Source organism: Triticum dicoccoides, chromosome 4A, assembly GCF_002162155.2.
Source record: "Triticum dicoccoides isolate Atlit2015 ecotype Zavitan chromosome 4A, WEW_v2.0, whole genome shotgun sequence".
Lineage (NCBI taxonomy): Eukaryota > Viridiplantae > Streptophyta > Magnoliopsida > Poales > Poaceae > Triticum > Triticum dicoccoides.
The window spans coordinates 738830010-738844585 of record NC_041386.1 but is presented as its reverse complement, the minus strand read 5'-3'; the positions used below and the strand labels follow the sequence as shown (position 1 = coordinate 738844585).

The following is a 14576-nucleotide window of genomic DNA, read 5'->3' as shown; positions in this document are numbered from 1 at the left end:
CTTAGTTTAGAATTAGCCGACGGCCAGGCCGTCGGCATAGAGGTGCCACGTGGCGAGACGCCGTTGCTCCTGCGGGCTTGCCGATGCCGATGGCCTAGCCGTCGGCTTAGTTTAGAACTATGCCGACGGCTAGGCCGTCGGCATAGACGTGCCACGTGTCGGCAACTGGGCACTCCTGGGGCAGAACTAAGCCGACGGCGGGGCCGTCGGCATCGCCAGTTATTCTGGTAGTGACTGCAGTCTTCTGGCATGTAGCGCACACTGAGGGAGTCCTGGATTAGGGGGTGTCCGGATAGCCGAACTATCATCATCGGCCGGACTCCAAGACTATGGAGATACAAGATTGAAGACTTCGTCCCGTGTCCGGATGGAACTTTCCTTGGCGTGGAAGGCAAGCTTGGCGATACAGATATGTAGATCTCCTACCATTGTAACCGGCTCTGTGTAACCCTAGCCCTCTCTAGTGTCTATATAAACCGGATGGCTTTAGTCCGTAGGACGAACAACAATCATACCATAGGCTAGCTTCTAGGGTTTAGCCTCCTTGATCTCGTGGTAGATCTACTCTTGTAACACACATCATCAATATTAATCAAGCAGGACGTAGGATTTTACCTCCATCAAGAGGGCCCGAACCTGGGTAAAACATCGTGTCCCTTGTCTCCTGTTACCATCTGCCTAGACGCACATTTCGGGACCCCCTACCCGAGATCCGCCGGTTTTGACACCGACATTGGTGCTTTCATTGAGAGTTCCTCTGTGCCGTCGCAATCAGGAAGGATGCCTTTTCCCGTCTTTAAAGACGGCGCCGTCGTCAAGGGAGCTTTGGCCGCCGGCCAAACTATCCGGCTAGGTGGTTTTCTTATGACCGCCTGTTCGGCCACCACTCCACGATGACCTCTCAGGTCATCAAAAGTGATCTTCACGTCAGCTCGGAATTCACCGAGCAGCGAGATCCGATTGAGCTCTCCTCCGTAAACGAGCTTTTGGATCGCATCGCCGCCCTGGGAGTCGCTACAGACTACGATCAGATTGGTCTTAAAACCGATCTGAGAGAAATTAACTCTCCCCAGGCCACCCACCACGTTATTGTGGTAGAGGAACAATGCGGCGACTCTTCTTCTATGTTAAAAACCAGCTATGTCCGGATTCCCGATCCCTCCATGCCGGATTCCCGCGGAGGGACGGACGTCAATCAAATACTGAACCTAAAATCAGGCATCGGACCAGATTCGTTGGAAAGCATCCAACAAACCAAGCTTCCAAATCCGGAAGCTTCTTGGCCTTTGAGCCTCAGATCGGGCGGGGTTCCGAACTTAATTCCACCCGCCCGCGCAAACATAAGCGATCTATCTCAAATACGGCAAGAGCCCGATGAAACAGTACATCATTACTGGGCCAGATTCCTCCTGGTTATGAATAGGATAAAGGACTGCCGTGAAGAAAGCGCGATTTCAATTTTCTGCAACAATTGCATGGACAAGGGAATCATAAACGTCATCAGTCGTCGCGAAGTTACACGCTTCGCCGACCTAGCGACCATTGTACAAAAATACTGCGCGATGGAGAGTGCCTGGAAAACCGAAACTAGGTTTTGGGACAATCCGGCCCTGAATACAACCCCAGTCCGAAATAAAAGGGTGCGTCATACTCAAGCACCTGGATTAAAAACCAAAAAGCCAAAACCCCCTAAAGGGCATGGAACCGTACTGGAGGGATGGCTCAACGGACCGTGCAAAATCCACAATACGGAGGGCGCCACTCCAACACATAGCCTTCGAGCATGTTGGATACTACGGCAGGTGGCCAAAAGTGGCGAAGGCTTTCTAGCCCCGGACAACCAGCCCAACAGTACCAGTACGGTATTAACAGTCTTCGAGACTTTCGCATCAAATAACATGCGGAAGCGAACAATCCGCAGCCTCGCCAAAGTCTACCAAGTAGCAACAACGAATCCATGGAGTGCACAGCTATCACCTTCAATGCCAGCGATGAACCTAAATTCCGAATAGCTCGAGCACCAGCCGCACTGGTCCTCAGTCCGATAGTGGACGGCTTTCGTCTTACGAAGGTACTCATGGATGGCGGCAGCGGATTAAACCTCATATATGAGGAAACTCCTCAAAAAAATGGAAATTGACTGGAGCCGCATTGAGCGAAGCAGCACAACCTTCAGGGGAATAATCGCTAGCCGAGAAGTACGTTGCACAGGAAAAATCACACTAGATGTAGTGTTCGGCTCGCCGGACAACTACAGGTCCGAAGAGGTCAAGTTCCAAGTGGCCCCATTCGGTAGCGGATATCACGCCCTGTTAGGGCGAGAGGCATTCACAATCTTACAAGCCATACCCCATTATGGGTACATGAAGCTCAAAATGCCCGGTCCCAATGAAATAATCACTCTCGTCAGTGATCCAGATATAGCACTCGGCGCTGAAAATAAGACAGCCGCACTGGCCCTAGAGGCATTATCCGAAGCCCTAGCGGCAGAGGAACTCACTGCGCTGCGCTCCACGGTGGATATGGACGATGTGATACTCGATAAGAGGTCTAAGTCCACCTCTTTTAAACCAGCAGACGAAATAGTCAAATTCCAGGTCCACCCAACAGACCCCACAAAGACGGCCTCCATTGGGGCACAATTAAATCCCGATGTAGAAGCCGCACTACGAGAATTCCTTCGGGAAACTTGAGACATTTTCGCTTGGCACCCTTCAGACATGCCAGGAATCCCACGCAGGCTGGCAGAGCACAGCCTAAATATCCTAAAAGGATTCAAGCCAGTCAAACAAGCTCTTTGGCGATTTTCCGAACCCAAAAGACAGGCAATGGGAGAGGAGCTAGCCAAACTCTTAGAAGCCGGATTCATCAGAGATATCAAACATCCGGACTGGCTAGCCAACCTGGTAATGGTACCAAAAAAGGACAAATCCTGGCGCCTTTGTGTCGATTTCAAAGACCTTAACAAGGCCTGTCCAAAGGACCCCTTCCCTCTCGCTCGCATTGACCAAATCATCGATGCTACCGTAGGACACGATTCATTGTGCTTCCTCGACGCATACTCCGGATACCATCAAATCAAGATGGCGGAAAAAGACCAGGCCGCAACAGCATTTATTACTCCATACGGACCATTCTGCTTCAACACAATGCCCTTCGGACTCAAAAACGCCGGCGCAACATATCAGCGCATGATTCAGACATTTCTGGCAACCCAGATAGGCAAAACAGTAGAGGCATACGTAGACGATGGGGTCGTCAAGACCAAACACGTCGAAACTCTAATAGACGACTTGAGGGTGACATTCGACAACCTCCGAGCATATGACATTAAGCTCAACCCGGAAAAATGCATTTTTGACGTACCAGCCGGAAAGCTCTTGGGCTTCATTGTATCCGGTAGAGGAATTGAAGCAAACCTAGCCAAGATCCGAGCTCTATCACAATTGGATATCCCAAAAGACCTCAAGCAAATACAAGAACTAACTGGATGCGTGGCGGCTCTAAGCCGCTTCATCTCCCGTTTGGGAGAAAAGGCACTGCCCCTCTATCGCCTCCTCCGGTGCACCGAACATTTCGAATGGACGGATGCTGCCACGGTCGGACTCGAAGAAATAAAGGCCGTATTGGCAACAAATCCGGTCCTGGCCGCGCCCAACCTGGGCGAACCAATGTTGTTATATATCGCAGCAACACATCAAGTTGTCAGTGTGGTACTCGTCGTCGAACGAGAAACAGAAGGGCACAAGTTCCCTCTTCAAAAACCAGTGTACTATGTATCCACTGTCTTAACTCCATGCAAGTCCCGGTACCCACACTATCAAAAGATAGCGTATGCGGTGTTCATGGCATCCCGGAAGCTGCGACACTACTTTCAAGAGTGTTCCATAACGGTGGCCTCCGAAGTACCTCTTAACGACATTATCAACAATCGCGATGCGACGGGTAGGATTGCAAAATGGGCCATTGAGCTCTTACCATTTGATATAACCTACAAACCACGGCGAGCTATCAAGTCGCAAGTTCTGGCTGACTTCATCGCCGAATGGACCGAAGCCGAACTCCCTAAAGAGTACGGCGCATACTCCAATTGGATCATGCATTTCGACGGCTCCAAAATGTTGGCTAGCTTGGGATATGGCGTCGTCTTGACGTCCCCAACCGGAGACACAGTCCAATACGTGCTTCAGATAATGTACACGGACTCCAACAATGCAGCCGAATACGAGGCCCTTCTGCATGGCCTCCGGATGGCAATCTCCATGGGTATTGAACGCCTAGAGGTGCGCGGGGATTCAAACCTCGCAATATCCCAAGTAAATGGAAACTTTGACGCCAAGGATCCGAAAATGGCAGCCTACCGTAACGCTGTCCTAAAAATGTCAGCCCGGTTCGAAGGACTCGAATTCCACCACGTAGCCCGGGATAACAACCAGGCAGCAGACGTGTTGGCACGCGTCGGTGCAAAATGCGACGCCGTCCCTCCAAACATCTTCCTGGGGCGGCTCTTTAAGCCATCCGTATTATGGGAAGACGAGTCCGGAAATAACAACCCGGAACCAACTGCATCACCTAACGCAGAACATTCTGACACAGTCAGTGGCTCAGCCAATGACATAACAGATTCAGCCCACGAAATACTGGCAGTAATTGCCCCGTGGACGGAACCATTCCTAGCCTACCTAATCTGGCAGGAACTTCCCGAAGACCAAAATGAGGCCCGCTGCGTAGTTCGGCGATCTAAAGCCTACAAGGTCCATGAGGGAGAACTTTATAAGAAAAGCAGAACCGGAGTCCTTCAAAGGTGTATCTCCGAAGAGGAAGGGCGAAATCTCCTGGCTGAAATTCACGCCGGACTCGGTGGGCACCACGCCACCGCCCGGGCCCTTGTAGGCAAGGCCTTCCGTAGAGGGTTTTATTGGCCGACCGCTCGGGCAGATGCTCAGGACTTAGTCCAACGATGCGTTGGTTGCCAGCTGTTTGCTAATCAGAGCCACATGCCACCCACCGCCCTCAAAACTATACCCATTACTTGGCCGTTCGCGGTCTGGGGGCTTGACATGGTTGGACCCCTTAAAGGGGGAACCCACAAGCACAAATACTTATTGGTCATGGTGGATAAATTCACCAAATGGATAGAGGCCAAGCCGGTTAAAACGGCAGAATCTGGACCTGTGATAGACTTCATATCCGGGGTAGTACACCGTTTCGGCGTCCCCCACAGCATCGTCACTGATAACGGCACGAATTTCACGGCCGACGAGGTTAAACTCTGGTGCAAAAATATGGGCATCAAGCTCGACTACGCTTCAGTCTACCACCCTTAAACTAATGGTCAAGTGGAACTAGCAAATGGTCTAATCATGAGCGGCATCAAAACCAGATTAGTGCGGTCCCTCACGGAATCTAATACGCACTGGGTAGAGGAGCTCGACTCCATACTTTGGGGGCTGCGGACCACGCCAAACCGCACAACCGGATTCACACCATTTTTTTATGGTATACGGCGCTGAGGCAGTTTTGCCCTGCGATATAATTCATGACTCACCTCGCGTGCGCATGTACGAGGAAAGAGATGCCGAGTTGGATCGGCAGGACAGTTTGGACGCTTTAGAGGAGGAGCGCGACGTGGCAAAATCCCGTTTCGCATTCTATCAACAGCAGGCTCGAAGATATCAAAGCAGAGAAGTACGGGCCAAAACTTACAATGTTGGCGAGCTAGTTCTACGCATGCCGGACAAGAAAAAGGACAAACTTAAGCCCAAATGGGAAGGTCCCTTCATCATCGACCAAGTCCTTACCGGTGGTGCATACCGTCTGACAACCGACTCGAGCCAAACCCATGGAACGCAGCCCGCCTCCGAAGATTTTACGCCTAGCGCCGGACTCAGGGTTCGTCTCCTTCCTCCGTCCACCTTTCATGTTTTTTTTTCGCTGTCTTTGTTTTCCCTCCTTTTCCCTCCCTCTTTCAGTACAAACCTCTTGAGGGCTAATCTGCGCTTTGTTTGCACTCACTCGCTGTGCTACTCGCACTCGTTATACCTGGGGGCTTCTTTAACAGAAGCTTATTTATATGGGCTTCATGCCCACCACATGTGTCACACTTCCGCATGTACCTTTTGATCACCATTATATGCATCGATATGACTTAAGTTTTGGCCAAGCCGGGTTGCCTGGCTCCTGTGCTTACCCCTACGTTCCCGATTGTTCGGCTAGGAGGTAAAGGGAGCACCTCTGCGATTGTTACTGCCGGGTCGGCCGGATGTGTACCTCAGACTGGGTGAAGCCGAAGGCTAGCGTTCTTAAGGGAATATTCGGTCGGTGACCTGAAAGATGATTTATTACTTACTTATTTATCTGCCCCCAGATGCTTTTTCTGCTATTTTCGCAGTCCGGACATGCACTTTAGGGCATGCCTCCCAGGGAAAGGAACCCTTAACGGAACTATTCTCCCTGGAAGATGTTTCTTACTAACTATGTAATATAACATAGCTAGTTGGGCACTTGTCTGATAAAGCAATTATGACCCCTACGCCTTGTCTCCATGCATGCCCCGGTTCTTTTATAACCGTAAGGGTATTCGGACACACTCCGGACTGTTGGGTCCCGAGGTTGAAGCGAAAAGGTCCGCAAAGGCAAACGATCTATAATCCGGCTAGAAGGAATTTTACATGTCATTTTAAAATCACATCGTCAAACTGACTGATTGTACTCCTCTACAATCCCATCTAGCAGGCTGTCTAATTTACAGTCCTGTTGGGAATATTTCGCGGCCAGCTCTACTTGGCAGTACATCAAGCTCACAGGGATCTCCTTCTCATCAGGCCCACAGGTCCGACCTTGGCCATGTGGTTTGGGTTAGCCTTCGTGTACCGCGTCTTCACCATGGCCCAGGCCTCCCTGGCGCCTTGACGGCAGGCCGATATCTTCCACAGATGGAGACGTCGCCATACTCCCTGAAGCTTCTCAGCAAGCCCTCCAAGGCCCTCAGGTAGGGAGACGGAAGGCCATAAGGCCTGAACAATGCCACTCATCGCCTGCCGAACACGTTCAAGCAGTTGCACCAGCTCGGGAAGTTGGTCACCCATTGAACCGGGCATTTCCTCCATAGGGCGACCTGTGAGCACACCTGCAGACATATTTCTGTCAACCGACTTCCTCGCCGAACTCTTCTTTTCAAAAGAGTTTGCTCAAGCACTTACTATAGATGCCGCGACGAAGCCGCTGATTCTCCTTCAAGGAGCCAGACAGCTGGGCCCAAACACCTTTTAACTCTTCTCCAAGCTGGGTGTGGGCATCTTGGAGTTTGTTCCTCTCCTGCTGCACCTTCATAAGCACCCTCTCGCCAGCCTTCAACTGGTGCAGTAGCTGTTTCTTGTCCGGATCAAGTCCGGTAACATCTGCAATATTATTGTCAGATTTATACGCACACCGCACGACATAAAACACTTTTGAAATATGTGTTACCGGAGGGGGTCTCTGTGTCTCCTCCTGCGGCGGTCAGTGCGGCCTCAAGTTGGGCCTTGCACTCTTGAAGCTCCTGGGACAGGTGGGTATTCTTCTCCGTAAGATCCTGCATAATAAATGATCCTTAAATCAGTTATTTTAACTATTTTAAGTCTCGGGGGCTACTGACATATATAGCTATTAAAATTACTTACCCGTATGTCCTTCACATACTGCTTAGTGGCTCTGGTTAAACCATCTTGAGCGGCACGGAGGTGCGCGTCTCCTGCTTCAAAGGCATTCAACGCCTCCGGGGAGAAACACGCATCACGAAGAACTATCCGGCGACGCCTGTGATTCATGGCGCTCTCCACCTCAGAACGGGTGGCGGACAGCCTGTCGGCATCCTCCGTTGGAGGAGCATCCGGCTCATGCCTTGTGTTCGCCTCCCCTTCCGGACCACGCGCTGGAGCATGGCTGGCGGAGGCTTGATTGGCAACCTCTCCGGACATTGTCCGGCGAGCGCTCTTTCTCCTGGAAAAGTTATGAGCATTAATATACCTTCTAGGGATCCTTCCCTTAGAAACAGCAGTGCGCCGTACCGTTGCGGCGACGTTTCGATTCGCGTCGCACTCCTTTTCCGCCTACTGGGCCGAACTGACCCTTACTGGTCAGCCGCCGCGGGTTCGGCTTCTCGCCTTGAAGGCACCTCCTGCAAGACACTGTTGGTATATGGTGATGTGAAATACGCAAGGACGAAGTAATGGTGTCAGGACTTCGGTCGTACTCACCTGGGAAGCCGGACACAAACCGGGGTAGTCAGCCGTAATGGCGACTAAAGCATTATCTATGCTGAGCTGGTGGAACACCCCGTCAATCAAATCCACCTTGATGTCCGGATCCTCTTCGGAGGCCGGATCAAGGGATCGTCCCGGATCCTCGGGTTGTGGAGTTGGGCTCTTTATGCCCTCCACATCCCGGCGCAGTTCCTGCGTCGAAACCATAAGGTAAGACACTTATCTTTGAAAGCGCGGATCAGATATTTAAACGTCCGCTTACCCAGCTTCGAGGGTTATTCATGGAGAATCCATTCAATGGACTCGTGCGGAGGAAGTCCTCCTCCTCCCCCTTGTACAAGCCGGACAGGATCTTCCCCAGATCGGCGGCCGATCCCGGTCCTGTGCGGCCATGACGGGTGGCGTCATTCTCCCCGTTAAAATCCCACATGGGGTGGCCCCTATATTGGAGCGGCTGCACCCCTCGCATAATGCATGTGGCCATGACTCCAATAATGGTTAATCCGGAATGGGCTAGTAGCCGTATCCGACCCATCAGATAGTGGTCGCTCCTATCATCTTCCCATTGAGGGCTCAGCGGGCGCCAACTCAGGCGTTTCTTCAGAGGAGCGTTGCTAAACTCCGGGAGGCCGATCCGAACTAGATCCGGCAGTGGGGCGTCTTCCATATAGAACCACTCTGAAGGCCAGTCTTCGAACGCCTTCTTCGGAGTTCCGGATAGATATCCGGTCCCGGCGATGCGCCATATTTCGGCTCCGCCCACTTGATATATCGACCCCTTGTGAGAACGGGGTACGAGGCAAAACAGCCTCTTCCACAGCGCAAAATGGGGCTCGATGCCCAAAAATAGCTCGCAAAGAGCTACAAAGCCCGCGATGTGCAAAATAGAGGCAGGCGTGAGGTGGTGAAGTTGGAGTCCATAGAACTCCAGGAGCCCCCGGAGAAACGGATGTATAGGAAATCCGAGGCCCCTTATCAAGTAGGAGACGAAGCATACCTGCTCTCCTTTGGAGGGATTGGGGACTCTCTCCGCCTGCTTCCCGCCCTTGTAGGTGGCCAGTCCGGCTCGAACCGGAACCATAAAGGCTGGCGAAGGTATCCTTCTGTTTGGAGCGCCACTAACTCGCTATGTGGGACTGAGCATCTCCTCCAATCTCCTGGCTTAGGACTGGGAGCGCGAGAAGAGGAGCCGCGTCGACTGTCCATGTTGGAATGGATTTTTTGTCAGATGCGCCTCGATGAGTACTTGCGGAAGGAGGATGGTGTGATTTGGATCTGGATCCTCGCCTCTCTTATAGGCAGCTTATTCGCGCAGCTAGGGGGAAAAATGTAAGAATACCCTGGCTTTTCGCATTCATACGACACGTGGAAGAAGGCCATTATTGGACGTAGAAGCTAAGGAGCGCAGCATTTATGAAGCAACCGGACACTATCCGACAAACACATGGAGCGTGAAGAAGAACCCGCCTTGCAAACGCCGAAGACAACATACGCGCCGGACTCGTCGTCATTGAAGCCTGGTTCGGGGGCTACTGAGGGAGTCCTGGATTAGGGGGTGTCCGGATAGCCGAACTATCATCATCGGCCGGACTCCAAGACTATGGAGATAAAAGATTGAAGACTTCATCCCGTGTCCGGATGGGACTTTCCTTGGCGTGGAAGGCAAGCTTGGCGATACGGATATGTAGATCTCCTACCATTGTAACCGGCTCTGTGTAACCCTAGCCCACTCCGGTGTCTATATAAACCGGATGGCTTTAGTCCGTAGGACGAACAACAATCATACCATAGGCTAGCTTTTAGGGTTTAGCCTCCTTGATCTCGTGGTAGATTTACTCTTGTAACACATATCATCAATATTAATCAAGCAGGACGTAGGGTTTTACCTCCATCAAGAGGGCCCGAACCTGGGTAAAACATCGTGTCCCTTGTCTTCTGTTACCATCCGCCTAGACGCATAGTTCGGGACCCCCTATCCGAGATCCGCCGGTTTTGACACCGACACACACCTTGGAGCCGGCATTATATTTTTTCTTTTGAGGAAATTATGGTTTTTCATTGATTCGTGCCCTCTCTCCCTGGTTTTAGAGTAGACATTTAGGCAGAATCCATTATGCAATAGTTTGAATTGTAAACTGAACTATAAACTAAACGTCCAATGCGAGCCAAGAGGTATCCAACCCATCCAGTGAACAGCGGCATGCCGACAGGAGCTAGATGTCTACAATTCACGTCACAGCAAGGCATGAATTGACATAACTAGCACAGACAGGCAGCTCACCATGAGATGCTGGATTTTACTTTCTGGCGTTTCGATTGCGATCCCGTCAACCAATCGACGCAATCATCCCTGCTTCCTTCAGGATGCGCAAGCTGCCACTTGAACACACGTTTTTTCCATTCTCCGATCAGTGGTCTATCTGACTTCTGCATAATTTGCATTATGATCTTGCCATTGACCAAAGGCTCCAACTTCCACACCTCACTGAGACCTAGATCAGTTATGGAACGCTCAACTCTCATGTACTGCTCTTTCCTCCGATGCAGCTCATCCTGCTGCTGGCTGAGTGTGCCGCCAGCATTTTCAGCTTCTGGATGAAAGATAATGGATATAGCAAGTGCCACCCGCCATAAGTCCTTTATTTCATTAAGTACGACAACTGCATAAACCCGCTTCCATGTGTCCATTGGTATATCATGATATACATCTTCCACCTCCTCCCTGACAGCTCGCGAAGCGACATTCGATTCAAAGAAGAGCACTAGATCAGCAAACTTTCCGCTGGCAGCATGCACGTCCAGAACCAATTTAGCAACACATGCTGGCAGCTTTAATGACTCCTGAATAAGATAGCTAGTGACAGCAATCTTCTTAGAATTTTTATTCTAGTAGAACATCTTTTGAAGGGGAAAAAAGAGTGCACTATAGAGGTAAAGCTTTTCCTCTTCATCCAGCAGCATGGGATGAGAAACACCGTTGTGCACAGAAATCGCAAAGTTCCAAGCTGATTCAATGTGTGAAACACAACAGCGATCACAATTGTCAAAAACTGGAGGGCTGCAATTTTTGGGGAGAGCAAATGCAATATAAAATAGCCCCAGATCACGAATGTAAGACATTGCATCAGCTGAGTGTTCGCCTGACATCATAAGATCAATCTCCTTCCCAACACGTTCTTTGCTAATCTTGCAACCAAGTTCCAACTTCACCTTTTCGTCCGAAGCAGCTTCTTTCAACCTATCGGATAATGTAAAGTTGAATCTAGCGGCAAATCGAATTGCCCGAAGAACTCTAAGTGGGTCATCCAAGAAGGTAGCTTCGGCATGTAAAGGAGTATCAATAAGACCCTTGATGAGGTCGTCGATACCTCTTTTAGCAAAATCTTCCACAATGTTGTCGTTGATGTTGAAGAATAAACTATTAATTGTTAGGTCCCTGCGGTGGGCATGTTCTTTAGGAGTGGCGTCCTTCATGGTGGGAATGCGGCTGCTTTCTGCATATTTTTCAGACCTCAAGTTAACAAAATCAATTTCTCTGTCGAACATATACGTCTTAGCAGTTTCCAAGTGCTTGGATTTATCCGGATTGCTGCACAAAAAAGGTAAGATATAATTCAAGTTAAAGAACAGCCATGGCATCTCAAAAAACATGTGCCAAAGTGTCATAACAGTCACGAGGAGGAGGATCAGCATACCAGGGGATAACTTTGGTTCCTCGTTTCTTGTCCCCCTCTCCTATGAGCTTTAGGTAGGTGTCTACTTTCTTGGAGAAATCCTGGCCCGTGATATTATCAAGGGCAATGTCAATGTCAGTAGGTTGTTTCCCTAGTAGCTTGTCCCGGACCCAGCCACCGGCGAGGCGAAGCGTAGTGCCAAGGCGGTAGTGACGGACGACATCACGAAGCCGTAGGAAGATCTTCTCCTCTTCCTCTGATAGCTCTAATTTGAGTATCATTGCCTCCTGGAACTGCTGCAGCGAAAACCTCCCACGGAATCGAGATGGGCGGAATCGATGGATGGGACGGAGACAGGCAAATTGGTGTCGGCTTCGCTGTCGATTCGCCCGTCGAATTTTCGCAGGCAGGCAAACCCTAACCCTAGATAGTTCCCGACACCACCGGCGTTTGATTGGGGAACGGAAGGGAAATCGTCGTACCCACGCGGGGTGCACAGACGAAACCCTACCACGCCAGGGGTTCTCCGCCGCCGCCGAATGCGAAGTAGGGTCGGAGGTGGAGCGTGTTTGATCTGGAACGGGCATTCTATAGTACTGCAGGTAAAAAAACATGCGTCATGTACCGTGTCCGGTTTTGGGTAGCTTCTGGGTTTCCAATGATGTTGTACACATAAAACGAGCACAACAATGCATGGCTTCGATGTTGATGTACGGCGGCCACGAGCCCAAACACGGGAACATATATAGGCGCTGGGTGCCAAGTGAGGGCCGCCGAGCCTTAGATAGAATGCTCACGAATTACCAGCGGTAGCGACGCCAGTCGGCCGGTAGAGTATGACTGTATGAAGCAGGACATTGGCAACAGCGGCCATGGCCAAGCTGCCCGTGGTGCTGTCAAGCATCGGCATGGCGAGCCAAGCAGCGGCCAAGTAGCGAACTAGCGATCGAGCCGGGCTGAGGCATGGCCGGCCATGGCAGCGTTGTCTTCGACGGAGCTCACCATGATGAGCCGGCGAGGACGTCAACTTCGTTCATCTCTTCCTGTAGTCTGTTCATAGTTGCCATAAATTTGGGTCGATCGGGTCGAGGAACGGGGTCGCGGGACGCGGATCGTCGCGGTTGGAATCGAGGGTCGAAGGCGGCTACTCTTCTTCGGGACACTATTTGGGATCGTGGGACGCGACCCCGCTACAACCGAGTCGAAAATCCGGGTCGATATATTCCTACATCCCCAGAATTTGCGCGTCCAATAACTATTTCCATTAAATTATCATCATTAAAGGCTCGTAAGTCAGATGACGGCTGCTTCGGCGTGATTTTCTCAACTGCCTGTTTCTTTCACACGAAGCGTGATGTTCCTCTCCAATCCCTCTATTGTCTTCTTCTCTTCCTTGGCAAAGCTTATGCCATGGATCCATGTCCAATCCTCTAGCCGTCCAGCACTCTCCACCTTCCAGCCACGGATTCTCAAGCAGGTTGGCGATCTCGTTTGATGTTCGGAGGGAGCGGGACTGGAGAGGCCGAATATGGCAGCGGACAGCTCCATGGCCGGCCGCCAGCGGCCAAGTGGCAGATCGCCCCGCCCTAGTGCCCTGGTAAGGCTCAATTTCTCACGAATCTCCATACATACTCTTTGCTTCTTCCATACCAATCCGGATCAGCACCCATCGATCGGGATCCCGACCCATCCAGCGACCCAGCTCGACCCTACCTCGTCCCCGACCCTCGATCCGGGTCGATCGACCCCGGGTCAGGGATCGCACCATCGACCCGTGAACCAGGCTACTACTCTGTTGGCGCCGAGTACTAGCCTAGTGTCGTCTTGTCGATGCGGGCGAGCTCGACGTCACTGTTGTCCGTGATGTCTGCGGCGATCGCCTCGCCACAGCCACCGCCATGGATGACAGATGGGCGGATAAGTAGAAGGTAAAAGTGATGGCCGAGATGGCGAGCAGTAATCAGTGGAGACGCACAGGCATCACTGAGCAGATGGCCATGATAGCCTTGCGATCTTTTCTGATACAAGGCACCACCCTTCATGTACTCGTCAACGCCGAGTCGACGGCTTCCCAGAGCTCATTGTCCTCGAGCGTCCACTCCATCATGGTCGCCCACATGGTGTAATTTTCACGGTTAAATCGCGGATATACGGATCTTGCCGGAGCAACAATTACTTTAGCCGCACAGGAGTACTCTGCCAGCTGCTTGGTCTTGTCCTTGTCGTCGTCTGACATGATCTCCCATTATTAGAAGAGATCAACCTAGCTCTAGATATCAATTGTTGGCCCTTCTTGATGCCGAGTACTTTCCAATGACGGCAATGACCGATGACGAACGACGATGACAAACAAAGCTCGCTAACAAACTCGACGAAGTGTTTTACGCCGAGTTGCACCGTAGTACTAAGCTGGCCACCTGATGCCAAATCGATCCTTGTACCTTGTACGTGTGTGGCACTTCTAGCTGCAATCGATCAACTTGATTGATCGTCTAGCTAGTTCACCTATACGGCGCAACACAAGAATCAATTTGATTGCCACACGCATGTCTCATCTGTGTTGTTTTCTTTTTTCGAGGGGAAAACCTGTTGCCATCTTATTAACTAGAAGGACGCGTCTAGGGAGCAGTCGGGTGCTCCCTAGCGTTTCCTGGCAGCC

At 51.1% G+C, this 14576-nt stretch overlaps 1 pseudogene; it reads right to left on the bottom strand.

The window, feature by feature from the left end:
• The window catches only part of LOC119284364, a 28686-nt pseudogene extending 15859 nt beyond the window's left edge, over positions 1-12827 (bottom strand).
• Positions 12828-14576: the final 1749 nt, after the last annotated feature.